Consider the following 26,605-nt stretch of genomic DNA (forward strand, 5'->3'; position numbering starts at 1 on the left):
GTCTCATGAACGCGGTCATGTAATGTTAGTCCGAGCCGCTTCATCCCACTATGCCACAAAGATGCAAAGTACTCAAACTAAAGATAACAAGAGCATCAACGCCCACAAAACCATTGTGTTCTACTCGTGCAACCATCTATGCATAGACACGGCTCTGATACCACTGTAGGATAACGTTGCATAGAAAACAAAAATTTTCCTACCGCGAACACGCAATCCAAGCCAAGATGCAATCTAGAAGACGGTAGCAACGAGGGGATTATCGAGTCTCACCCTTGAAGAGATTCCAAAGCCTACAAGATGAGGCTCTTGTTGCTGCGGTAGACGTTCACTTGCCGCTTGCAAAAGCGCGTAGAAGATCTTGATCACCGGCGCCACGAACGGGCAGCACCTCCGTACTCGGTCACACGTTCGGTTGTTGATGAAGACGACGTCCACCTCCCATTCCAGCGGGCAGCGGAAGTAGTAGCTCCTCTTGAATCCGACAGCACGACGGCGTGGTGTCGGTGGCGGTGGAGAACTCCGGCGGAGCTTCGCTAAAGCACGCGGGAGCTATGGAGGAGAGGGGGGCGTCTAGGGTTTGGGAGGGGGTGGCCGGCCACTCAAGGGGGGCGGCCAGGTTGTGGTCTTGGGGTGGCCGGCCCCCTCCCCTTGGCCCCTCATTATATAGGTGGAACCCCAAGTGTTGGACTACAAGTCTCCGAATAAGACCCGAACCCATAACCTTCCATATGATAGGGAAACCTACCCAAGCTAGGACTCCCACTAGAGGTGGGAGTTCCACCTTCCATGGAGGGGGTGGCCGGCCCCCTTTGGGGGAGTCCACTTGGGACTCCTCCCCCTCTAGGGTTGGCCGGCCATGGAGGTGGAGTCCCTCCGGGACTCCACCTTCCTTGGTGGTTTCTTCCGGACTTTTCTAGAACCTTCCATAGAACCTTCCGCATCATTTTAATTCACATAAAATGACATCCTATATATGAATCTTATTCTCCGGACCATTCCGGAACTCCTCGTGATGTCCGGGATCTCATCCGGGACTCCGAACAAATATTCGAACTCCATTCCATATTCAAGTTCTACCATTTCAACATCCAACTTTAAGTGTGTCACCCTACGGTTCGTGAACTATGCGGACATGGTTGAGTACTCACTCCGACCAATAACCAATAGCGGGATCTGGAGATCCATAATGTCTCCCACATATTCAACGATGACTTTAGTGATCGAATGAACCATTCACATACGATACCAATTCCCTTTGTCACGCGATATTTTACTTGTCCGAGGTTTGATCTTCGGTATCACTCTATACCTTGTTCAACCTCGTCTCCTGACAAGTACTCTTTACTCGTACCGTGGTATGTGGTCTCTTATGAACTTATTCATATGCTTGCAAGACATTAGACGACATTCCACCGAGAGGGCCCAGAGTATATCTATCCGTCATCGGGATGGACAAATTCCACTGTTGATCCATATGCCTCAACTCATACTTTCCGGATACTTAATCCCACCTTTATAACCACCCATTTACGCAGTGGCGTTTGGTGTAATCAAAGTACCTTTCCGGTATAAGTGATTTACATGATCTCATGGTCATAAGGACTAGGTAACTATGTATCGAAAGCTTATAGCAAATAACTTAATGACGAGATCTTATGCTACGCTTAATTGGGTGTGTCCATTACATCATTCATATAATGATATAACCTTGTTATTAATAACATCCAATGTTCATGATTATGAAACTAATCATCCATTAATCAACAAGCTAGTTTAAGAGGCATACTAGGGACTTCTTGTTGTCTACATATCACACATGTACTAATGTTTCGGTTAATACAATTATAGCATGATATATAAACATTTATCATAAACATAAAGATATAAATAATAACCACTTTATTATTGCCTCTAGGGCATATCTCCTTCATTCGGCACCTCAAAAATGGAAAATGGATTTTTCGTGCGATAAAATGGAAAACTTCCTCCTGCAATATCGTAAGACATCCCAAGATGCACATGTGTGCACAATATGGGCACATTATCACAAACTATCCCGCGATTCTATCCATAACATGGTCGTTTGACCTAAATGTCATGAAACCTCGAACATGATAGCTCATTTTGTGAAGGATTTTTTGTGATGTTCGCAATTTTGCAACTTTAATATTTTTTCTTGCAACTATGACACATAATATGACACCACACGAAGGTTTCACATTGTTTGGATCGTTTTCGAATTTTTTATGCCCGTTTCAAACTATATTCAAAACGGCGGGCATGAAGATCCTTTGCCCGGGGCTGAGGCTCGCAAAACTTGCACTGGATCTCTGATGAAATAGCATGTTGTGAATCTAAAAATGAGTTTTATGAAAAATCTTGAGCAATATATCATCTACCTGTAGTTCAAATCTGGTCGGCCTCCTACCGATTCGGCAGGAATTTGTCTTTTTCATGAGGGGTGGATAGAAAGGTTCCAGATACACCGGTTGAGAAATTTTGCATCTTAGTTGGTCTAGTATTTTTTAAAAATGTGTTGGTACCAATGTGAATCTTTAATTTGGTGGTTGCTTCACAAAACACCCCGTTTTCGGCACCTCAAAAATGGAAAATGGTTTTTTCGTGCAATGAAATGGAAAACTTCCTCCTGCAATATCGTAAGACATCCCAATATGCACATGTATGCACAATATGAGCATATTATCACAAACTATGCCGCGATTCTATCCATAACATGGCCATTTGACCTAAATGTCATGAAACCTCGAACATGATAGCCAATTTTGTGAAGGATTGTTTGTGATGTTCACAATTTTCCAACTTTAATATTTTTACTTGCAACTATGACACATAATATGACACCACGTGAAGGTTTCACATTGTTTGGATCGTTTTCGAATTTTTTATGCCCGTTTCAAACTATATTCAAAACGGCGGGCATGAAGATCTTTTTCATTTTAAATATTTCAAGTTTGATATTTTTCCAAGATAGAACTTACTTTTCTGAAAATTTTGATATATTATTTGTATTTTTCTGAATTATAATGATTAAGTTATGATTTTTTTAAGATTAATGTGGTAAAATGGAAAATAGCTATGCCGACGGCTTTGCCATCGGCACAGGGCTGAAATATATGCCGACGGCTTTGCCGTCGGCACAGGCCTGACGCTGTTAGCTCGCCGTCACGACGCAGAGGCATTGTGTAAGTGTATATTGCCCCTATGTGTGGTTTTGGTAATTAATGACAACCCCTATGGACTAATGTTTTCATTGAGTTTATATGAAGGAATATTCCATAGGTACTACTTGTACTCCATGTGTTGGATTCAAGTATGGATGCCATGAAGATAAAGGTATACCTTGCGTATTGGCATCAAGATCATCAGTATGAAGATATATATGTGATATGATCAAGAAGAAGAAATGAAGATGGAGTTCTTATGTGGAACTCAATATTAGCCATGCTCTATCTTATGTGAGTATGAGAAGATACAAGGTTGAGTTGGGCAAGTTCAAGATGAGCATCTTGAGTGAATCACATGCTTGAAGCTTGCCGTCCATTTGGTGATAATGGGCATGTGAAGATGTGCATCAATGGAGCTTTCCCGTCATAGTGTATGGGGGAGCATTTGTGAGTCTTCACAAAGCAACATTGATCAAGTGAGGCATTCCGGCTTGAGTGAAGCTTGAAGAGTTATCATCAAGATCGAGCGGGATGAGCAAGGCAAAGGTATGGCCTTGCTAGGTTTTCCTTTTACCGGTCTCAAGGTGGATGTTGGGAGACCGGATTATAGGATAGATAGCCGCACTATTAAGAGGGGCTTTCAGTTGGGTAACTTGATCACATCGTCTTAGGGAGCTCAATCCTTTGCATACTTTAGATATCCTTATTGCTTCTTGGTGTTTCTATGTGTAAGGTTCTTGAGCTTGTTGCTAGCTTTACAACAAGCCCAAGTTCATCGAAAACGGAGTTCGCATGCATCTTCTATTGCGTTTTCGAGGTTGGGTGATTTTACCGGTTATTCATGATATAAGGTTCTACCTTTTATATTCATGATAAAATTCCCTTCTACAGATTCTTGAGTTTGCACTGTCTATAGGATAGCATTTGTTGTTATCTTCCAAACAAAATTAGTTTCATTCGAATCGGAGTTCGGGAGCATTAGTTATTAAAGAAAAAGGAAAAAGGGAAAAGAATAAAAAGGAAAAAGAAAAAAGGAGGAGGGGCAGCCGGTCGGCCACCCGGCCTGCCAGGCCATGCGCCGGCCCACCCGGCCATGACCGGGCGCCAACCGGACCGGGCCAGGCATCAGCCCACCCGGCCAGCCAACCGGACCGGGCCGAGCGCCGGCCCACCGGCCAGCCAACCGACCTGCTGCCTCACCCGGCCGGCGCCGGTTCCCGCCGGCTGCTCGGCTCCTGCCGGCCGACCGGCCTCCTGGCCGGGCCGGGCCTCACACGCCCGCGCCAGCCCAGCCTCCCCCGCGCAGCCTGCGCTTTCCGCCGCCCAGCGCGGCGCACGGCCCGGCTGCTGGTCCGGTTAGAGCATGGGTATGCAGGTGAATACCCAAAATTTTGACAAAATTTTCAAATTATGTGAAATATCCATCAGCGCTAATTTACTTTGTTTAGAAATCTATGCTTCTCTGGACACAAAGATGTGTAGGCTTGGCTGGTTAGAGCAGTTGCATGCTCCCCTGATGGTCATGTGATCGAATGCTACTTGCCACTGTTTTGTAGTACATTTTCTTTTATTTTTGAATACCCATTGTTAAAATTCTGTGCCCGCCCATGCTCCCCAGCCCACAATCCGGTCAGCCGGTTGCCAGGCCGGCTGGGGCGATTTTCAGCCCGGTTTTCTTTGTCTTTTTCTCCCCAACGGTTATTTCTATTTCCTAACTATAAATAGCTTTCTCCCACCTTGAGCTTGGTTAGTTCTTCCCCTTTCTTCACCTCCATTGTTGCTCTTGGAAGAACTTGCTCTCCCCTTTGATTCCTCCAACCCTTCTTGCCATTCTTGAGGATTTGAGAGAGGAGATCTAGATCTACACTTCCACCAAACCATTTCTTCTCTAAGTGAGGGAATCTCTTGGGATCTATATCTTGGAGTCTTTGGTTGACTTTCCCCTTTGTTCTTCCTCTCCAATCTCATCCTAGCATTCGTTGCTTTGGTGGGATTTGAGTGTGAAGGACTTGAACACCTCTAGTGTTCTTGCTTTGCATCATTGCATAGTGTTGAGCTCTCCACCACGATTAGTTCGAGTGAGAGACCGTGAGCTTGTTACTCTTGGAGGGAGACCTCCTAGTTGGCTTGGTTGGTGCCCCGGTGATCTCTTCGTGGAAGATTGTGAAGGGCAGCCCGGGCTTCTCCTTCGTGGAGCTTGTGAAGTGGTTGTGGAGCTTGCCATCTCCGGAGCGGAGGAAAAGCTAACCATAAGGAAAGGGCCATTATCCTTCGTGGGTGTGGTTCAGAGAATAGGGTGAGCCTTCGTGGCGCGGGGAATCCTTCGTGGGACCTCCACTCCTCTAAACATGACGTACCTTCTTGCAAAGGAAGGGAACACGGGAATACATCCTCGTCTCCGCGTGCCTCGGTTATTTCTATACCCGAGCTCTCTTTGCTTGTGATAGCCATCGTGCTTGAAGTACATATATCTTGATATCACTTGTGCTACATATATCTTGTGCCTATCTTGTTTAGCTCTAGTTGCTATTGTTACAGTTAGTTGAGCTTAGCATATTTAGGGTTTGTGCTTGTAAACTAAACGATAGTTTAATTTTGCATTATTACAAGACAAATCCGTAAGAGTTTTTAATTGCCTATTCACCCTCCTCTAGGCGACATCTCGATCTTTCAATTGGTATCAGAGCAAGGTATCTCCTTGTTTAAGGCTTCACCGCCTTGAGAGTAAAGATGTCGGCTAGTATAGTGCATAATGACACAATTGTCTTTAATGGCACAAATTATCTTTTGTGGCGAAATTGCTTGATTTGTAATCTTCGGACCTTGTGTCCACATATAGAGCAATTTCTAGATGTCGGTTTTTCTCCTCCGATGGATTCTCAAAATCTATCTTTAGAGGATGAGAAAAACTTACATCTTGAAGCTCAAGTATCTAATGAGCTTTTATTCTCCTTGAGACCCGATTTTCGTAGGTTCTTGATATATATAAAGCGAAAATCGTCTCATGAGATGTGGATCAAGCTTAAGGAAATGTTTGGTGGATCCACTTCTCAATTGGTCGGTGGTGACTCCGGGGAGCTCTCTTCCCCTTCACATCATGAAGAGCTCCAAGTTGCTTCCACCTCCGGTCGTGATGAGTTATCATCTTCTTCCACTTCACCAACGTGTAGCAAGACACGAGGTAATGATATGGTGAGTGGTGAGGAAAATTGCAATGTTGATATTGTGCTCAATAGTGATGATTCTTCATCTCTATCCCATTGCAATGCTTCCTTTTTGGACTTAAACACATCTAGCATTGAAAATAATCTACATGCTTGTGTTGATAGTCTTTGCATATCATGTGTAAATTGCTTACATAGATCTCATGATGATATGCTTACCTTGTCTTGTTCCCATAATCAAAATGTTTCTATTTCCTCTAGTTGGTTGTTGACTAACAATGTAGAGGAAACCGAACACTCTATGGATCAAGACACGATTTCAAATGAGGATTCAAGAATATCTTCATCTTCATTCTCCGGTTTGCACATGTGCCTTATGGCAAAAGGATCAAAGGTATCTCCTACTTTGACTCCTAACACATGCTCTAATGATGAGAATGATGGTGATAATGATGAAGAATATAATACCTTGGTGCATAATATGGCAATGGTATATGGTTCTCTTCATGGTAATAAAGAAGCTCGTGCTAATCTCGAACACTCTATGGATACCTTGAATAAATATAGGGAAACCATAGTGGAGTTGGAGTCCCATGTTGAAAATGAGGAAATGAGATTCACTCTCCTCAAGCATGAGCTAAAAGATGAGAAGCACACTAATTTTATGCTTACACAAAAAATTGAATCCTATATGCTTGAAAATGAGAAAACTATTGTTGATGCTTGTGCTACTAACTCTAATTCTTGTGAAGCATCTACCTTAAAGGAGAATGTTGAGTTGAGGGCTCAATTTGAGTTGCTAACTAGCAATTATAGGGAATTGGAAGAAAGTCATAAAAAGCTCTCAAGCTCTCATGATGATCTTCTAATTTCCTATGATGGGCTAAAGTTAGCTCATGAGGCTAGTATCACTAAGGTAACATCTTGTGAGCCTCATGTGGACATTAGCACAATCTCTACTCAAAATGCTATTTTGCCATGTGCTAGTCCTAGTAGTCCATCTAGTCAAACTAGTGATACACCTTGTGTTGGATTACTTGCTTTGCCTCGTTGCTCTAACAATGAAGCTTCTACTTCCTCTAGTACTTGTATTTCTACTAACCATGTAGAGGAAATTAAAGAGCTTGAGGCCCAAGTCCTTTCTTTGAAGAAAGACTTGGAAAAGCGTCATGAAGGGAAATCCGCACTTGACAAGATGTTGAGTGCGCAACAATCCCCCAATGACAAGAGTGGACTTGGATTCAATTCCAATAACAAGATCAAGTCCAAAAGCAAGAGCAACAAGAAGAAGGGCCAAGACAAAGTCAAGGATCCGGCCAAGTTGGTTTGCTTCAAGTGCAAGGTTGAAGGGCATCATGTTAGATCATGCCCATTGAAGAAGAAGAAGCACTTGAGTGAGAAACAACAAGGGAAACGGCCACAAGGTCAAGGTCAAGCTCATGCTCGACCTCAAGTTGAAGATAGGCCACTTCCCAAGAAGAATCAAGATATTGTTCCCCAAGAGAAGAAATCAATAAAGAAGAGAAAGGGGAACACTTGCTACTTATGCCGTGAGAAGGGGCACTTTGCTTCTTCTTGCTTAGGTGGTACCTTATCTAACCCTATAATTGTTGATGATGATTATTCTCTAGGGAAGGATAAGGATGGCAATGTGTTTGCCAAGTCTGTTGGAACTCAAAGTGGTTTCAAGAAAAGAACCATTTGGGTTGCCAAGCCTATTGTGACTAACCTCTTAGGACCCAACTTGGTTGGGGACCAACAAGCTCAAATTTGATCAATAGGTGTATATGGAGGTCATTGGAGACTTGGCTTCTTCATGAAGAATTAAGGGATCTTCATATATTATATTTTGACCAAGCCAAGTCATATGGATTATCATCTATATCTTATATCCAATGTTCCTCTTTGCGGTAACTTATACTTCAACTCATCATATTTATTGTAAGTTACTTGCCCCTTTGCATGTTTGGTTTTGTACCAAATATTTGTGTGTATGTGTTGTGTCTTACTTACCTATCTTGTGTATTCAAGTATGTTTGTTTGACTCATGATATACTTGTGTATTGTTTTGGAGCCTAATGCATCTTGATGATATCTTATTTGGCTCTCTTTGAGTTATTAATGGAACATCCCATTTCGGGGGAGTGATATGCTTTGTGCATCTCTCCTTCTATAAAGTGTGGGTATATGTGTACCACCACTTAGTATTGATATTGCAAGATTATCTAGTCACTATGTGGTGTGTCGTACTCATGAGAAATTCAAATTCTAATGTCCATTAATCATCTCTAGTCGAATTTTAGTTGCCTCTTGTTTAGAAGAAATGTTTTATCACATTATGGGGGAGTAATATGTTTTGTACATATCACAAGCCTAGAAAATGTGAACATATGAGGTTATGCCACTTAGAGTTGATGCTCTTAATTATCTTGTTCCTAGGTGGCATGTTTGCTCAAACAAGCTCCATTCCTAATAAAAATCTTTTATTACTCATCTTGTGGGTTCTTGTTTGAATAAGAAATTCTTGGTGCGGTTTTTCCTCAAATACATATCTCTATATCTTATTTGGGACACCGTTTGCTTCAAGTTATTCTAATCATTGCCGTGCGTGATTGTTTGACTAGTTGAAGTTATCAAGAATCTTCATCCGTGCATAGTGCTTAATTCTATATAATTATCCTATGCCTTTTATTGTGAAGTTGATCCTTACTATCATTGTCAATACTCCACCGGAAATTATTTCCAATATACTCATTGTCTTTGACAATTGATAACCTTGTATGTGGTTGAATTTTTGGATCATCTTCACCTTGGATTGTTTCTTACTTCCTTATTTTATTTCCAAGAAACCTTTGTTGCTCCCATATGTCTTCCTTGTCCCTTTGAAAAATCTTTTGATAAATCCTCTTGATTCATATCAAGTGTTTGTTTTGGAATACATACCTTTTCTTTACGGTACATTGTGCCATTGTTAAAAGTGAGGGTTTGGTTTATTTGTTCGAACCTTGCTCTTTTGGGGAGTTTGCTATCTCATTCCTTCTTACATATTTTATTAGCTTGAATGAGATAAATCTTTGAGCATGTTTGCTTTATTTCATCCTCTATGCTCAATGGTTTCTTCTTAGTTCACTTGTTAAACTTTGTTGAACAAATCTTTTGTGATTTGCTTCCTTGATATAATTTGGACAACAAATTTGTTTTGTGACACCTCTATGCCTTATTTAATTCTTTTGGTGTTTTGTCCAAAGTATATCTTTCTTGGATCTTTAAAAGTTTTGGTGCATGCTTATATGTAATTTGTTTATACTTGTAGCATGCTTGCTTTCTTTTGATCCATTATGTAGGATATACTCCATCAAATCCTAAATGGCTAAGATGTGCATGAAATTCAAATTTTATCTAAATATGCACATGTTTATATGGAGTGTGTCCTATATATTGTGGTTAGTCTAACCATGTGGACCCAATAAGTTTGGGGACCAAGATGTACTTGAATGATGTTTTAGGTACATTGGAGATGCAATGGAGGCTTGTCTCATCTATAAGGAAGGTGTTGTCACCGTATGATAATTGGAGTCAAGATAGGATGATCGATGAAATCTTATCTACTACATCATGCCATTGCTATCTCGGTAACAAGTGTCTTATTCATGCACTCTCATATAGCATCCAACCTCTTGTAGGTTGTATCTTGGCATGAAATTATTTATTTCGAAAATATTGCGGTTCTTGAAAAACCTCTTTTTAAAGAAAACTTCTTATTGTACATTTGAGTAATTTGAGAAGATGCATATGATAGGAATATATATATGATTCACCTATCCCAAATATGCCCTCTAGCAATTTATTGCATATCAATCTCTCAAAGAACTCTTATGTGCAATTTTGATAAAATTGCGAAATAAATCCATATTTGTGATACTTGTTGCCTCTCTCAAAACATTCCAACTAGCTTTACTTCCCTTATTGTTAGTTGTGATGCTTTTGAGATTTTATTTGGTTGAAGTTCATTCATATACCATAAGTGAAAAGTGGAGCCATGGGCTATATATGCTTTTAAGCAAACATCCTTTGGTATATGTTATTACTTCATCTTGGATATCATATCTTATCTATTTTGTTAACCTCTTGTGTGTGCATGTTTCTTTATGGATCATTTGTCCACTTTAGAAACTTATATACATAAGAGCGTTAATACATCACCTTGATATCTTTGTTCTTTGCCGACCATCTTTTATCCTTTTGTTTCTTAGTGGTGGTGGTAAAGGAGATTTATGAGTGCTTGGTTTATTTGTTTTCCTTCTTGCACTCATATCTCGTAATTGTTGGACTAAAGTTGTTCTTGATAAGCATATTCTCTTTATCTTAGTTGCGTTCTAAATGATATATAGGGAGTGAGGATTCCATGTTTGTGCATATTTTATTCAAATGCAAACATTATAAATTGTGCACGAACCTTGGGGAGCTTTCTTATTTTTAGAGCACTATATCTCTCTTATCATGATATCTTTGTTTGTCCAATTGGATCTTTGATTGCTTGCTTTATTTGTTGAAGCTCACTTCACCATGTTATCTTTATGCAATCTTTGATCCTCAATATAGTTTGACTTCCTTCAAGTATTCATCATTGGATATGTGCACTTGATTCCACTCAAATTATGAGAAGTGCACACTTTGGGGAGGAACTCACATTATATTGGCCTTCTAAATTTTTCACCCATTTTGACAATCGATGCCAATGGGGGAGAAGTTTAGAGGGTTTAAGGGAATGGTTTTATACTTAAGTTTGGTTTGTACTTAAGTGTTTTGCCTCTCATGCATTCCATATTTATATGTCTTGCATGGTTGTATATATATAGTGGAAACTATCCCAAAGGTTAATCTTGACAATGTATGCAATGAATTCATGTTCATCACACGTGCATACATTGTGGGGGAGTTTTCTCTCTATATATTGGTTCTACTCACATCCCTTGCATTTGTTGTAGTTGTGTGAGTAGAGCCGGTTTTGATATGGCCTAGTAGCTTTGTGTTACTTGACCATATCAAATACAACCTCTTGTATACAACTTATTCTCGGATAAGTTGCGTACTTATTTCTAATATTTATTATATAAACCCTCTTATTGTGTTTGTCATCAATTACCAAAATGGGGGAGATTGTAAGGGTATATTGCCCCTATGTGTGGTTTTGGTAATTAATGACAACCCCTATGGACTAATGTTTTCATTGAGTTTATATGAAGGAATATTCCATAGGTACTACTTGTACTCCATGTGTTGGATTCAAGTATGGATGCCATGAAGATAAAGGTATACCTTGTGTATTGGCATCAAGATCATCAGTATGAAGATATATATGTGATATGATCAAGAAGAAGAAATGAAGATGGAGTTCTTATGTGGAACTCAATATTAGCCATGCTCTATCTTATGTGAGTATGAGAAGATACAAGGTTGAGTTGGGCAAGTTCAAGATGAGCATCTTGAGTGAATCACATGCTTGAAGCTTGCCGTCCATTTGGTGATAATGTGCATGTGAAGATGTGCATCAATGGAGCTTTCCCGTCATAGTGTATGGGGGAGCATTTGCGAGTCTTCACAAAGCAACATTGATCAAGTGAGGCATTCCGGCTTGAGTGAAGCTTGAAGAGTTATCATCAAGATCGAGCGGGATGAGCAAGGCAAAGGTATGGCCTTGCTAGGTTTTCCTTTTACCGGTCTCAAGGTGGATGTTGGGAGACCGGATTATAGGATAGATAGCCGCACTATTAAGAGGGGCTTTCGGTTGGGTAACTTGATCACATCGTCTTAGGGAGCTCAATCCTTTGCATACTTTTCATATCCTTATTGCTTCTTGGTTTTTCTATGTGTAAGGTTCTTGAGCTTGTTGCTAGCTTTACAACAAGCCCAAGTTCATCGAAACGGAGTTCGCATGCATCTTCTATTGCGTTTTCGAGGTTGGGTGATTTTACCGGTTATTCATGATATAAGGTTCTACCTTTTATATTCATGATAAAATTCCCTTCTACAGATTCTTGAGTTTGCACTTTTTATAGGATAGCATTTGTTGTTATCTTCCGAACAAAATTAGTTTCATTCGAATCGGAGTTCGGGAGCATTAGTTATTAAAGAAAAAGGAAAAAGGGAAAAGAATAAAAAGGAAAAAGAAAAAAGGAGGAGGGGCAGCCGGTCGGCCACCCGGCCATGACCGGGCGCCAACCGGACCGGGCCAGGCGTCGGCCCACCCGGCCAGCCAACCGACCTGCTGCCTCACCCGGCCCAGCGCCCGGTTCCCGCCGGCCTGCTCGGCTCCTGCCCGCCAACCGGCCTCCTGGCCGGGCCGGGCCTCACACGCCCCGCGCCAGCCCAGCCTCCCCCGCGCGGCATGCGCTTTCCACCGCCCAGCGCGGCGCACGCCCCGCCCGGCTGGGCCGGACCCCAGACCAGCCTCCCCAGCGCACAATCCGGTCAGCCGGTTGCCAGGCCGGCTGGGGCGATTTTCAGCCCGGTTTTCTTGCGTTTTCTTTGTCTTTTTCTCCCCAACGGTTATTTCTATCTCCTAACTATAAATAGCTTTCTCCCACCTTGAGCTTGGTTAGTTCTTCCCCTTTCTTCACCTCCATTGTTGCTCTTGGAAGAACTTGCTCTCCCCTTTGATTCCTCCAACCATTCTTGCTCATTCTTGAGGATTTGAGAGAGGAGATCTAGATCTACACTTTCACCAAACCATTTCTTCTCTAAGTGAGGGAATCTCTTGGGATCTAGATCTTGGAGTCTTTGGTTGACTTTCCCCTTTGTTCTTCCTCTCCAATCTCATTCTAGCATTCGTTGCTTTGGTGGGATTTGAGTGTGAAGGACTTGAACACCTCTAGTGTTCTTGCTTTGCATCATTGCATAGTGTTGAGCTCTCCACCACGATTAGTTCGAGTGAGAGACCGTGAGCTTGTTACTCTTGGAGAGAGACCTCCTAGTTGGCTTGGTTGGTGCCCCGGTGATCTCTTCGTGGAAGATTGTGAAGGGCAGCCCGGGCTTCTCCTTCGTGGAGCTTGTGAAGTGGTTGTGGAGCTTGCCATCTCCGGAGCGGAGGAAAAGCTAACCATAAGGAAAGGGCCATTATCATTCGTGGGTGTGGTTCGGAGAATAGGGTGAGCCTTCGTGGCGCGGGGAATCCTTCGTGGGACCTCCACTCCTCCAAACGTGACGTACCTTCTTGCAAAGGAAGGGAACACGGGAATACATCCTCGTCTCCGCGTGCCTCGGTTATTTCTATACCCGAGCTCTCTTTCCTTGTGATAGCCATCGTGCTTGAAGTACATATATCTTGATATCACTTGTGCTACATATATCTTGTGCCTATCTTGTTTAGCTCTAGTTGTTATTGTTACACTTAGTTGAGCTTAGCATATTTAGGGTTTGTGCTTGTAAACTAAACGATAGTTTAATTCCGCGTTATTACAAGAGAAATCCGTAAGAGTTTTTAATTGCCTATTCACCCCCCCTCTAGGCGACATCTCGATCTTTCACGTTGCCGTCGGCACTGACCTTCATGTGCCGACGGTTTACCTATGCCAACAGCTGACCTGTTGGCCTGGCCAGAATGAGTCATGTGCCGACGGCCCCGATATTTTACCGTCGGCACCTTGACTGGTTCCCGTAGTGATTTAGTGTTCAGACACAAAATGAATGCATCCCGCACTAAGTCATAAAATTCTATAAAAATGGAGAAAGTTTCGAAAACAAAGAAAAAATGAATGAATTTTAGTAGATAAGTATTCTATCAGATTCGAACCTAGGACTTACGTCTTAGCACGACATTACTCTACCACTAATTTTAAAAACCTTTATCAGATTTGAACCGATGACTTACATGCCTTATCACGGCATTACTCTACCACTAAGTTAAAATGGCTTTTTATTAAAAAAAATTGCCACTTTGATTTCCTAAGCCTACAGATGCGGCGTGCCAACACAGCTTCCTTTCCTTTCTGTATTGTCTTGCGTGGAATCATTTCGACACGGAGTTTGGATTCAGTCGAGCTACCGTGACACTACACGAAAGAATCGAAGGAGGGCTGGATGACGCGAAAAAAGCTGACCAAGTAGTAGTTGAGTAAGTCACGTGCATACTGGATGATCCGTGTTGGTACTTGGTACAAACTTTTTTTTGAATAAGTGTTGGTACAAACTTCTAGTAGTGCATTTCGCAAAAAAAATAAAAAATCTAATGGTGCACATGCCTGGAAACACATGCATTCATACATGTATTTTTTTGCGGGGAAACAGAGAGCTTTATTCAACTAACAATAGAGCCTGATCTATCAGCCAACAGGCTAACCACCAAGAAGTCTGGGGTACAATCCATCTAGCTACTCGTCGCCACCAAAGTGCAAGCACGATTGGCAAAAAGATGAGCCGAATGGTTTGCATATCTCATTACATGTTGTATTAAAAAGCACGAAAAAGAAGTAGCTAGCTCTTCTATTTCTTGTAAGATATGCGCCATGATTGAACGTGAGACGGCGTGACTTTCAGAGATTAACAATCTTCAAACAATTTGTCGACATCATCACCATGGAAAACTCTCTTAGTTGGCGGAAATAACACCACCGCGTAATGCTAGGATTCCAGCGACTAAATGCTGAGAAATCCCATCAGAGGGCTTACTCTATGCTCAAAGATATGCCGAGTGTAACCTTGCCACCCCTCCAGCACCTCCTCTTCGAGCATCTAATGATAGCCCCCCCCCCCCCCCCCCCGCGTCCTACATGTGTGTTGATTTTGACAACATCTTCTTCGGGTGGTCTCCATCCATGGTCTGGCAGAATTGCTGCCTCTTCATATAGCCCACATAATCGTAATAATCTTACGACGATCAGTCTCATGAAACTTTTCATCACCCAAAATGTCGCGTGACCATGTAAGATGGTCAACTTTAGATGGATTCTTCTCTTCCATGCATGCAATTTGGCTATACTGCGCGTGCTGCCTTAGCTAACTCCGATTCTCGTGTGCATTGTGTCGTCGCCCGAACCCTGAAGCAAGCGAAGTGGTAGCACGTGATGCGAAGCCCTAGACGATATCCGCTCTGCTTTTTGTCATGCTATATCCGTTGCTAGCAATGCAAGTGCGTGCTGAAGTTACAACAAGACCCATGGATCGAGTAAAAGGCTCACGGTCACGGGCGTGTCCGTTTCCTTAACTCTAAGAGCATCTCCACTCGTTGGCGCTCCCCACAGCGAAATCCGGACGAAACAACCGCCGGATTGGACGAAATAAAGTCGTGGGGAGTTCCGTATTTCCAGTCGTCCACCCGGAGTTCGGCGGACATAGTTTAAATTCAAACAAAGCGTCGTCCCGCGCTACAAGTACGGCCAGTTGATCGGCAAAAGGAGCAAAAGGATCAGCCACAGATCGGCGATCGGAGGGAAATTAGACGGAAACAGGCTCATCAGCAGTCCCGGCCGGCACGGCGGTGTCCGACGGACCAGTTTCCTCACACGCCGTGGCCGAAGCGGCTGTGGCAGTCGACGACGAAGCAGCGGCAGTCGACGAGGTAGACGGTGAGGAAGCCGAGGTAGGAGCCGACGGAGACGATGAAGGACTGGCCGGAGTGGCTCGGAGGATGTCGCTGCGGTGGCCCTGGTACCAATTCCTCGTCTCCTCGTCCATCAGTTCCATGTTGCCGCCGCCCAGCAGGAACGCCAAGTCTGTGTTCCTCTTCTTCGCCGCCGCCGTCGTCTTCAGCAGGGCGATCCGGACGCCTTGGTTGGCGAGCATCTCCCACCACCTGCCGTCGAACTTGTCGTTCCTCCCGTCGGCGTGCGACCTCAAGTCGGCCCAGCACTTATCGATCGACGCCTGCATCCTGTCGGCGGGATTGCCCGTCTTTTTGAGCTCTTTGAGCTTCTTCTGGCCGAGTTCAGGGCGTCCTTCCGCCGCGCCAGCCGCCGGAGCGTCGGGGTTCTACTGCTCGGTCTTGCTCTTCGAGAGGGTCGTGCGGACTTCCTTCCACTTCTCGCAGTTCTCAAGGCGGGCGTAGACGTTCAGGAACTTGAACTGCATGCCGGTGTCGTCCGTGTACATGTCCAAAGCACGGCGCAGCTGGGGAAAAAGAGCACGGCGATACGGGTTAGCTCACGACGATGTACACGGTGCACAGCTAACCTCGACGATGCAGGGTCGACGGAGCATACCTTTTGCTCCAAGTCGTGGCCGCTGATCGGCCGTTCTTCGACCTCCTCCTGTATGCCGTGCCATTTGCTGCACGCCGTCTGCATGAGCCCCCAATGGGTGGCCATTGCCTTGTCTCCCCGGTACACGTTCATGTTCGTCTTGTTCGTTCATGTTCGTCTTGTTGAAGTAGGGATCGACGAGTTTGCGTTCGTCGTACGCCTGCTTCACTCGAAGCCAATATGTGTCGAACGACTGATTGGCCCCGGTTATGCCGTTCATGGACACGGCCATCCAAGCTTCGGCGAGGCACTCCTCTTCCTTCGGCGTCCATTTGATACGCGGTTCGGCAGGCGGCGAGTCCTTCTTCCTCTTTGTCTTCCCCTTCGACAGGTTGGCGGCGGCTTGAGTTGGCTGTTCTTCTTCTTCGTCTTCTTCTTCGACGGCTTGGCTTCCGTTGGCCACATCCTCCACATACACGTTGTGCGCCGCGACAGCTGCCGTCGCCCTCGCCTCCTCTTGCGTGAAGAACCCCGGGCTCGCAGCGGTGGCGGCCATGAAGAACCCCGGGCTCGCAGCGGCGGCCATGGAGCCGGAGGTGATCATCTCGTGGATCTCCTCTTCGTTCGGCGCCGCCATCGCACCGAACGGGAGCGGCCCTCGTCGCAGGGCCGGCGAGGAGCCCTCGAGCTGGCCGCCGCTGTCGACGTCAAGCTCGGGCGGCGACGGCGTGAACCTAGACGGTTGGACGTAGGCGCCCTCTTGGAACATGGCAGGCGGCGACGGCGAGTACATCGAAGGGGAGAAGGACGACGGGGAACTGGTTGTACCTTGCTGATACGTCTCCAACGTATCGATAATTTCTTATGTTCCATGCCACTTTATTGATGATACCTACATGTTTTATGCATACTTTATGTCATATTTATGCATTTTCCGGCACTAACCTATTAACAAGATGCCGAAGAGCTAGTTGCTGTTTTCTGCTGTTTTTGGTTTCAGAAATCCTAGTAAGGAAATATTCTCGGAATTGGACGAAATCAATGCCCAGATGCCTATTTTCACACGAAGCTTCCAGAAGACCGAAGGAGTCACGAAGTGGGGCCACGGGGCGCCGCCACAGTAGGGCGGCGCGGCCTACAGGGGGCCCGCGCGGCCCTGCTGTGTGGGGCCCCCGTGACGCCTCTTGACCTGCCCTTCCGCCTACTTAAAGCCTTCGCCGCGAAACCCCCAGGACCGAGAGCCACGATACGGAAAACCTTCCAAAGACGCCGCCGCCGCCAATCCCATCTCGGGGGATTCAGGAGATCGCCTCCGGCACCCTGCCGGAGAGGGGAATCATCTCCCGGAGGACTCTTCACCGCCATGGTCGCCTCCGGAGTGATGAGTGAGTAGTTCACCCCTGGACTATGGGTCCATAGCAGTAGCTAGATGGTCGTCTTCTCCTAATTGTGCTTCATTGTCGGATCTTGTGAGCTGCCTAACATGATCAAGATCATCTATCTGTAATGCTATATGTTGTGTTTGTTGGGATCCGATGAATAGAGAATACTATGCAATGTTGATTATCAATCTATTATCTATGTGTTGTTTATGATCTTGCATGCTCTCCGTTATTAGTAGAGGCTCTGGCCAAGTTTTTACTCTTAACTCCAAGAGGGAGTATTTATGCTCGATAGTGGGTTCATGCCTCCATTAAATCTGGGACAGTGACAGAAAGTTCTAAGGTTGTGGATGTGCTGTTGCCACTAGGGATAAAATATCGATGCTATGTCTAAGGATGTAGTTGTTGATTACATTACGCACCATACTTAATGCAATTGTCTGTTGTTTGCAACTTAATACTGGAAGGGGTTCGGATGATAACCTGAAGGTGGACTTTTTAGGCATAGATGCATGCTGGATAGCGGTCTATGTACTTTGTCGTAATGCCCAATTAAATCTCACTATACTCTTCATATCATGTATGTGCATGGTCATGCCCTCTTTATTTGTCAATTGCCCAACTGTAATTTGTTCACCCAACATGCTTATTCTTATCGGAGAGACGCCTCTAGTGAACTGTGGACCCCGGTCCATTCTTTACATCGAATACAATCTACTGCAATACTTGTTCTACTGTTTTCTGCAAACAATCATCATCCACACTATACATCTAATCCTTTGTTACAGCAAGCCGGTGAGATTGACAACCTCACTGTCACGTTGGGGCAAAGTAATTTGGTTGTGTTCTGCAGGTTCCACGTTGGCGCCGGAATCCCTGGTGTTGCGCCGCACTACACTTCGCCGCCATCAACCTTCAACGTGCTTCTTGACTCCTACTGGTTCGATAAACGTTGGTTTCTAACTGAGGGAAACTTACTGTTGTACGCATCACACCTTCCACTTGGGGTTCCCAACGGTCGCGTGCTGTACGCGTGTCAAGCTAAATTTCTGGCGCCGTTGCCGGGGAGATCAAGACACGCTGCAAGGGGAGTCTCCACCTCCAATCTCTTTACTTTGTTTTTGTCTTACTTTATTTTATTTACTACTTTGTTTGCTGCACTAAATCAAAACACAAAAAAATTAGTTGCTAGTTTTACTTTATTTACTGTCTTGTTTGCATACTCCATATTAAAAACACAAAAAATTTAGTTACTTGCATTTGCTTTACTTATTTCATCATGTTTCCTCCTAATTTTACTTTAAAAGATATACCAGTGGGATAAGGGTCTATAATTAGAAGAGATAATATAGAAGAATTTTTCACCCACGTTAGTATGCATGAAGATCTTAAAGATATACCCCTGGCAAAAGCTGTCCCTACTTATGAAGATGCATCTGTTTGTTTGGTACGCATGATGGAAGCTAGATTTATTAGTCTCAACCCCATGATACAACACATATTTCTTACACTTTCTGATATGGAGAGGGGAGAAAAGAGAGATTTTGTTTTAAAGGTCTTAGTGCGAGAATTTGAGGATATAGCTAAAGAAGCTAGAAAAGTTTTTATTAAGCATAAGAGTCTTGGTATGTTCACCGATTTTAAAAGAATACTTGAAAAGATGGATATGGATAGAATTAAGTATACTAATAATGTTAATGATGGTGGGGAGATTAAAGCACCAATACCTTGTAAGCTCCTAGCAATGCATGAAGCTCTAGATGATAATTATGCTTGGCTTGTTCCTGAAAATTTGTTTGATGAGAGTAGCAAGCCCAAGACTAATGAAAAGGGAGCCTCTGAAACTTATGTATCTAAAATACAATGCATGGTTGAGAAAACTCCAAACCCCGCTGTAGATGCATCATCTCTTGATAATACTTGATATACACTTTCTGCGCCTAGCTGAAAGGCGTTAAAGAAAAGCGCTTATGGGAGACAACCCATGATTTTACTACTGCACTTTTATTTTATATTTGAGTCTTGGAAGTTGTTACTACTGTAGCAACCTCTCCTTATATTAGTTTTGTTGCAATGTTGTGCCAAGTAAAGTCTTTGATAGTAAGGTTCATACTAGATTTGGATTACTACGCAGAAACAGATTTCTTGCTGTCACGAATCTTGGTTTAATTCTCTGTAGGTAACTCAGAAAATTATGCCAATTTACGTGAGTGATCCTCAGATATGTACGCAACTTTCATTCAATTTGAGCATTTTCATTTGAGCAAGTCTGGTGCCTCTTAGAAATTCGTCTTTACAGACTGTTATGTTTTTGACAGATTCTGCCTTTTATTTCGCATTGCCTGTTTTACTATGCTTGATGGATTTTTCGATTCCATTAACTTTCAGTAGATTTGTGCAATGTCCAGAAGTGTTATGAATGATTATGTCACCTCTGAACATGTGAATTTTGATTATGCACTAACCCTCTAATGAGTTGTTTTGAGTTTGGTGTGGAGGAAGTTTTCAAGGATCAAGAGAGGGAGATGATACAATATGATCAAGGAGAGTGAAAGCTCTAAGCTTGGGGATGCCCCGGTGGTTCACCCCTGCATATTTCAAGAAGACTCAATCGTCTAAGCTTGGGGATGCCCAAGGCATCCCCTTCTTTATCGACAACATTATCAGGTTCCTCTAGTGAAACTATATTTTTATTCCATCACATCTTATGTACTTTGCTTGGAGCGTCGGTTTGTTTTTGTTTTTGTTTTGTTTGAATAAAATGGATCCTAGCATTCATTGTGTGGGAGAGAGACACGCTCCGCTGTTGCATATGGACAAATATGTCCTTAAGCTTTACTCATAATATTCATGGCGAAGGTTGAATCTTCTTCGTTAAATTGTTATATGGTTGGAAACGGGAAATGCTACATGTAGTAATTGCTATAATGTCTTGGATAATTTGATACTTGGCAATTGTTGTGCTCATGTTTAAGCTCTTGCATCATATACTTTGCACCTATTAATGAAGAAATACATAGAGCTTGCTAAAATTTGGTTTTGCATAATTGGTCTCTCTAAGGTCTAGATAGTTTCTAGTAAGAGTTTGAACAACAAGGAAGACGGTGTAGAGTCTTATAATGTTTACAATATGTCTTTTATGTGAGTTTTGCTGCACCGCTTCATACTTGTGTTTGTTTCAAATAAGCTTGCTAGCCTAAGCCTTGTATCGAGAGGGAATACTTCTCATGCATCCAAAATCCTTGAGCCAAACACTATGCCACTTGTATCCACCATACCTACCTACTATATGGTATTTCTCCGCCATTCCAAAGTAAATTGCTTGAGTGCTACCTTTAAACAATTCAAAATTTATTACCTCTGATTTGTGTCAATGTTTTATAGCTCATGAGAAAGTATGTGGTGTTTATCTTTCAATCTTGTTGGACAACTTTCACCAATGGACTAGTGGATTCATCCGCTTATCCAATAATTTTGCAAAAAGAGCTGGCAATGGGATTCCCAGTCCCAAATTAATTAACAAAAATAGACACTCCTCCATGGTATGTGATTGTTGGACGGCACCCGAAGGATTCGGTTAGCCATGGATTGAGAAAGCAAAGGTGGGGAGGAGTGTCATCTAAATAAAACTAAAATAAAAAGGCACTCCTTCACGGTATGAGATTGTTGGCAGGCACCCGAGGATTCGGTTAGCCATGGTTTGTGAAATAAAGGTTGGAAGGAGTGCCACCCAAAAATAAAAATAAAATGGGAGCCGCTCTTTGAAGGTTTGTCTGGCAAGGGGGTTAGAGTGCCCACTACCATTCGTTGACAACAACAAACACCTCTCAAAATTTTACTTTTATGCTCTCTATATGTTTTCAAAATCAAAGCTCTAGCACAAATATAGCAATCGATGCTTCCCTCTGCGAAGGGCCATTCTTTTACTTTTATGTTGAGTCAGTTCACCTATTTCTCTCCATCTCAAGAAGCAAACACTTGTGTGAACTGTGCATTGATTCCTACATACTTGCATATTGCACTTGTTATATTACTTTACATTGACAACTATCCATGAGATATACATGTTACAAGTTGAAAGCAACCGCTGAAACTTAATCTTCCTTTGTGTTGCTTCAATGCCTTTACTTTGAATTATTGTTTTATGAGTTAACTCTTATGCAAGACTTATTGATGCTTGTCTTGAAAGTACTATTCATGAAAAGTCTTTGCTATATGATTCATTTGTTTACTCATTGCATTACCATTGTTTTGATCGCTGCATTCATTACATGTGCTTACAATAGTATGATCAAGGTTATGATGGCATGTCACTCCAGAAATTATCTTTGTTATCGTTTACCTACTCGGGACGAGCAGGAACTAAGCTTGGGGATGCTGATACATCTCCAACGTATCGATAATTTCTTATGTTCCATGCCACTTTATTGATGATACCTACATGTTTTATGCATACTTTATGTCATATTTATGCATTTTCTAGCACTAACCTATTAACAAGATGCCGAAGAGCCAGTTACTGTTTTCTAGCTGTTTTTGGTTTCAGAAATCCTAGTAAGGAAATATTCTCGGAATTGGACGAAATCAACGCCCAGGGGCCTATTTTCACACGAAGCTTCCAGAAGACCGAAGGAGTCACGAAGTGGGGCCACGGGGCGCCACCACAGTAGGGCGGCGCGGCCTACAAGGGGCCCGCGCGGCCCTGCTGTGTGGGGCCCCCGTGACGCCTCTTGACCTGCCCTTCCGCCTACTTAAAGCTTTCGTCGCGAAACCCCCAGGACCGAGAGCCACGATACGGAAAACCTTCCTGAGACGCCGCCGCCGCCAATCCCATCTCGGGGGATTCAGGAGATCGCCTCCGGCACCCTGCCGGAGAGGGGAATCATCTCCCGGAGGACTCTTCACCGCCATGGTCGCCTCCGGAGTGATGAGTGAGTAGTTCACCCCTGGACTATGGGTCCATAGCAGTAGCTAAATGGTCGTCTTCTCCTAATTGTGCTTCATTGTCGGATCTTGTGAGCTGCCTAACATGATCAAGATCATCTATCTGTAATGCTATATGTTGTGTTTGTTGGGATCCGATGAATAGAGAATACTATGCTATGTTGATTATCAATCTATTATCTATGTATTGTTTATGATGTTGCATGTTCTCCGTTATTAGTAGAGGCTCTGGCCAAGTTTTTACTCTTAACTCCAAGAGGGAGTATTTATGCTCGATAGTGGGTTCATGCCTCCATTAAATCTGGGACAGTGACAGAAAGTTCTAAGGTTGTGGATGTGCTGTTGCCACTAGGGATAAAACATTGATGCTATGTCTAAGAATGTAGTTGTTGATTACATTACGCACCATACTTAATGCAATTGTCTGTTATTTGCAACTTAATACTGGAAGGGGTTCGGATGATAACCTGAAGGTGGACTTTTTAGGCATAGATGCATGCTGGATAGCGGTCTATGTACTTTGTCGTAATGCCCAATTAAATCTCACTATACTCATCATATCATGTATGTGCATGGTCACGCCCTCTTTATTTGTGAATTGCGCAACTGTAATTTGTTCACCCAACATGCTTATTCTTATCGGAGAGACGCCTCTAGTGAACCGTGGACCCCGGTCCATTCTTTACATCGAATACAATCTACTGCAATACTTGTTCTACTGTTTTCTGCAAACAATCATCATCCACACTATACATCTAATCCTTTGTTACAGCAAGCCGGTGAGATTGACAACCTCACTGTCACGTTGGGGCAAAGTAATTTGGTTGTGTTGTGCAGGTTCCACGTTGGCGCCGGAATCTCTGGTGTTGCGCCGCACTACACTTCGCCGCCATCAACCTTCAACGTGCTTCTTGACTCCTACTGGTTCGATAAACCTTGGTTTCTAACTGAGGGAAACTTACTGTTGTACGCATCACACCTTCCACTTGGGGTTCCCAACGGTCGCGTGCTGTACGCGTGTCACTTGCGTCGGCCATTGGCCGGGGAACATGGCGCCGCCGCCGCTCATGGCCATGCCGATCTTCCTCGCTTGTTCGTCATGGGCCGCCGCCGCCGCCCTCTTGGCGGCGGCTTTTTTCACCCTCTCCGCCCTGCCGCTTGTTTCCACCTCGCACCGTTTCTCGTCCACCACCCACTCGGCGTTCGTCATGCCCGGCGGCCGCTCCTTCTTCGCCCGCGGCTTCCTCGTCGTCGCCTTCGGCGGCATTGTGGTGGACGAGAAGACGAGGAGGAGAGCGGTGGTGGACGAGAAGACGACGCCGGGAACTGGAACTGGAAGACGAGGAGGAGAATGGACAAATTCGGCGGGAGAGAATGGGGATATGCAAGCAAATTGGAGGGAATGGGGATATGCAAGCAAATTGGAGGGAAAATCGACAGGATTTGGTTTTCCTGTCGCCGACTACGCGGGTCCACACGACGTTTCGCGCCAAAATCTTTCGTCTGGAGTCACCGAGCGCGCCCCGGGGGACCGGGGTTGGCGTGGGCTCGCCGGATGGATGAAGGACCAAATCCGGACGAAAACGAGAAATCGGGGGCGCGACTGGACAGATTTACGCCGTCCGGATGGAGAAAACGTCGCTCGGGGGCCTCATCGGGGAGACGAGTGGAGATGCTCTAACTTTCTACATGGTCTCCATGATTTTTAGCTGCAGGAACTCAATGGCTCATCAGGTGAACGAACGAAGATGCCTTTGCGACAAACCACTAGTTGTAACGTTGGTTTTCCACATTTCACTAGTTGTTGGTCTAGTTTATTGTATCTTCCACCGGTCGTTCATCTAACTAACGACATAACTCTATTAATAGAAAAATCAGCAGGTGGACTTGGAGTGTCAATGGTCAAATTTATACAAAAAAATAGTAGAATGCTTAAAAAATTATATAAAAAATAATTTATTATCCAAATGTTCCGGATGCACTCCAGGAAAGGAATCGGCCCGTTATGTATGTAACATCGAAGTTTACTGAGAAATATTTAGTCGTTTACTTTTGCAAATAAATAATCAACTCATGTATTAAATTGTGGTAAAATAGTTGACCGTCAACAATTTTGTTCTATGAATGCTTTTTAGGGTGCAATGAGTCTATTTCCGACATATATTTTCCACTGAGGAGTTTGGTTTAACTCTCTTCACATAATGCACGCATGATTTTTTGAATAATCTTTAGAGGTACAATTCTCCTTTTATGTTTTGCAAATAAGCATACAGAAAATTTACTAACTATTTATGTTTTTTTATGAAAGACGTCTATTATGCTACTTTGGAGCTCACCTATCAGTTGATCCATCACCGGGGCTAGGATATATGTTGATTAGATAACAGACAGATGAAAGTTGCAACAGATTATATTAGATCAAAACAAGAAAAAAATAAGCGATGGAACATGCAATTTCTTCCATCTGCGAAGCCGGACTCCCGAATATCCCAATTTGCCACTAGCCCACTAGGATCTTCGACCAATCCGCACGCTGCAGCCTGCAGGACGTCGAGCCTTGCGGCACTGTGAGCCGGGCCGTCTTCCGTATCATGGGGGCCATGGGGCCAGACCTTGTCTTCTTCCGAGCACAGCCCTGAGACATCAGCACGGCAAATCCTGTAGCTTTCCCTCGGATCCTACCACTCGGCCTTCACATGTCCACGTACCAATCATGCCATTGTCAAGAGTATAATTCCCATTCAAAGCCCCAGCGGCTAGTGGTCCGTACCCCGCAACCATCACCTGCCTCGATGTCACGTATGGGTCCATGAACATAGTTTTTATGCGATGAATGCCAACTTGGGAGAAAACACGTCAGGACCTAACCAGAAAATCTCGTACATGCTTTCATGCGTATTATGGTCCATTATTGGTGTGCGGTTTTGCTTTTCTCAGGACGAGAGAGCACATAATTAAGCACACCATGAAGAAGGACTTGAGAAATATCTGTTGTCATGTAAGCTTTTTTGTTTTCTAGAAAGTAAATATTTTGTTTCATTAGGGGTACAATCGCTACCAGAAAGATAGCAGACCGAACTCTCAAGCATCCCAAAGGAAAACAAGAAATGCCAAAACAAGAGTGCCATATCAAAGGATTTTCCAGCCGTATATATGGGGCAAAAGTTCCAACACAAAGTAAAGAGCTACGAGCGCTAACCATGGTTTCTCCAACGGCAACCTAAATGTTAGGGCCTCTTTGATTCACATGATTGAAAAATCAGTGTGAATTATGTGAAATTTCTGTGAAAATTCTTAGAATCAAAGAGCCCCTACATGCCACCAACAACATCACTTTCAAAATATACACGGTTATCCAAGGCCAGCATTTACAACATAGCAAAATGGAAAGTTTTCCGCCGTACGGTTGTTTACATCCTACCCCCCCTTGCATCGTCAGAGCAGCGAAGTAGATAGAGATAATTCCTCCATCACATCCGGACGGTCGTCAGCTTCTTCGAATTCAGTGATCTTGACAACAATCGTTCTCGGTGGATCTTGATCCCTCGTTGCAATTTGATGGTTCTGTTGTGAAGTGTATATGTGGATTGCCTAGCCCTTTCCATCAGTTCGGACTTTTGGTTCAAGTGGCTAGTGCATGAAGCTTAACATGGTATCAGAGCCCCGGGTCTCAAGTTCAAATCCTGGCTTTCACATGGTTTTCGCAATTAAGCCTAAAAATTGCTGTTGCCCCCCTCTTTAGCCACCGTTGT

The sequence above is a fragment of the Lolium perenne genome, chromosome 4 (genome assembly GCF_019359855.2).
Source record: "Lolium perenne isolate Kyuss_39 chromosome 4, Kyuss_2.0, whole genome shotgun sequence".
Classification (NCBI taxonomy): domain Eukaryota; kingdom Viridiplantae; phylum Streptophyta; class Magnoliopsida; order Poales; family Poaceae; genus Lolium; species Lolium perenne.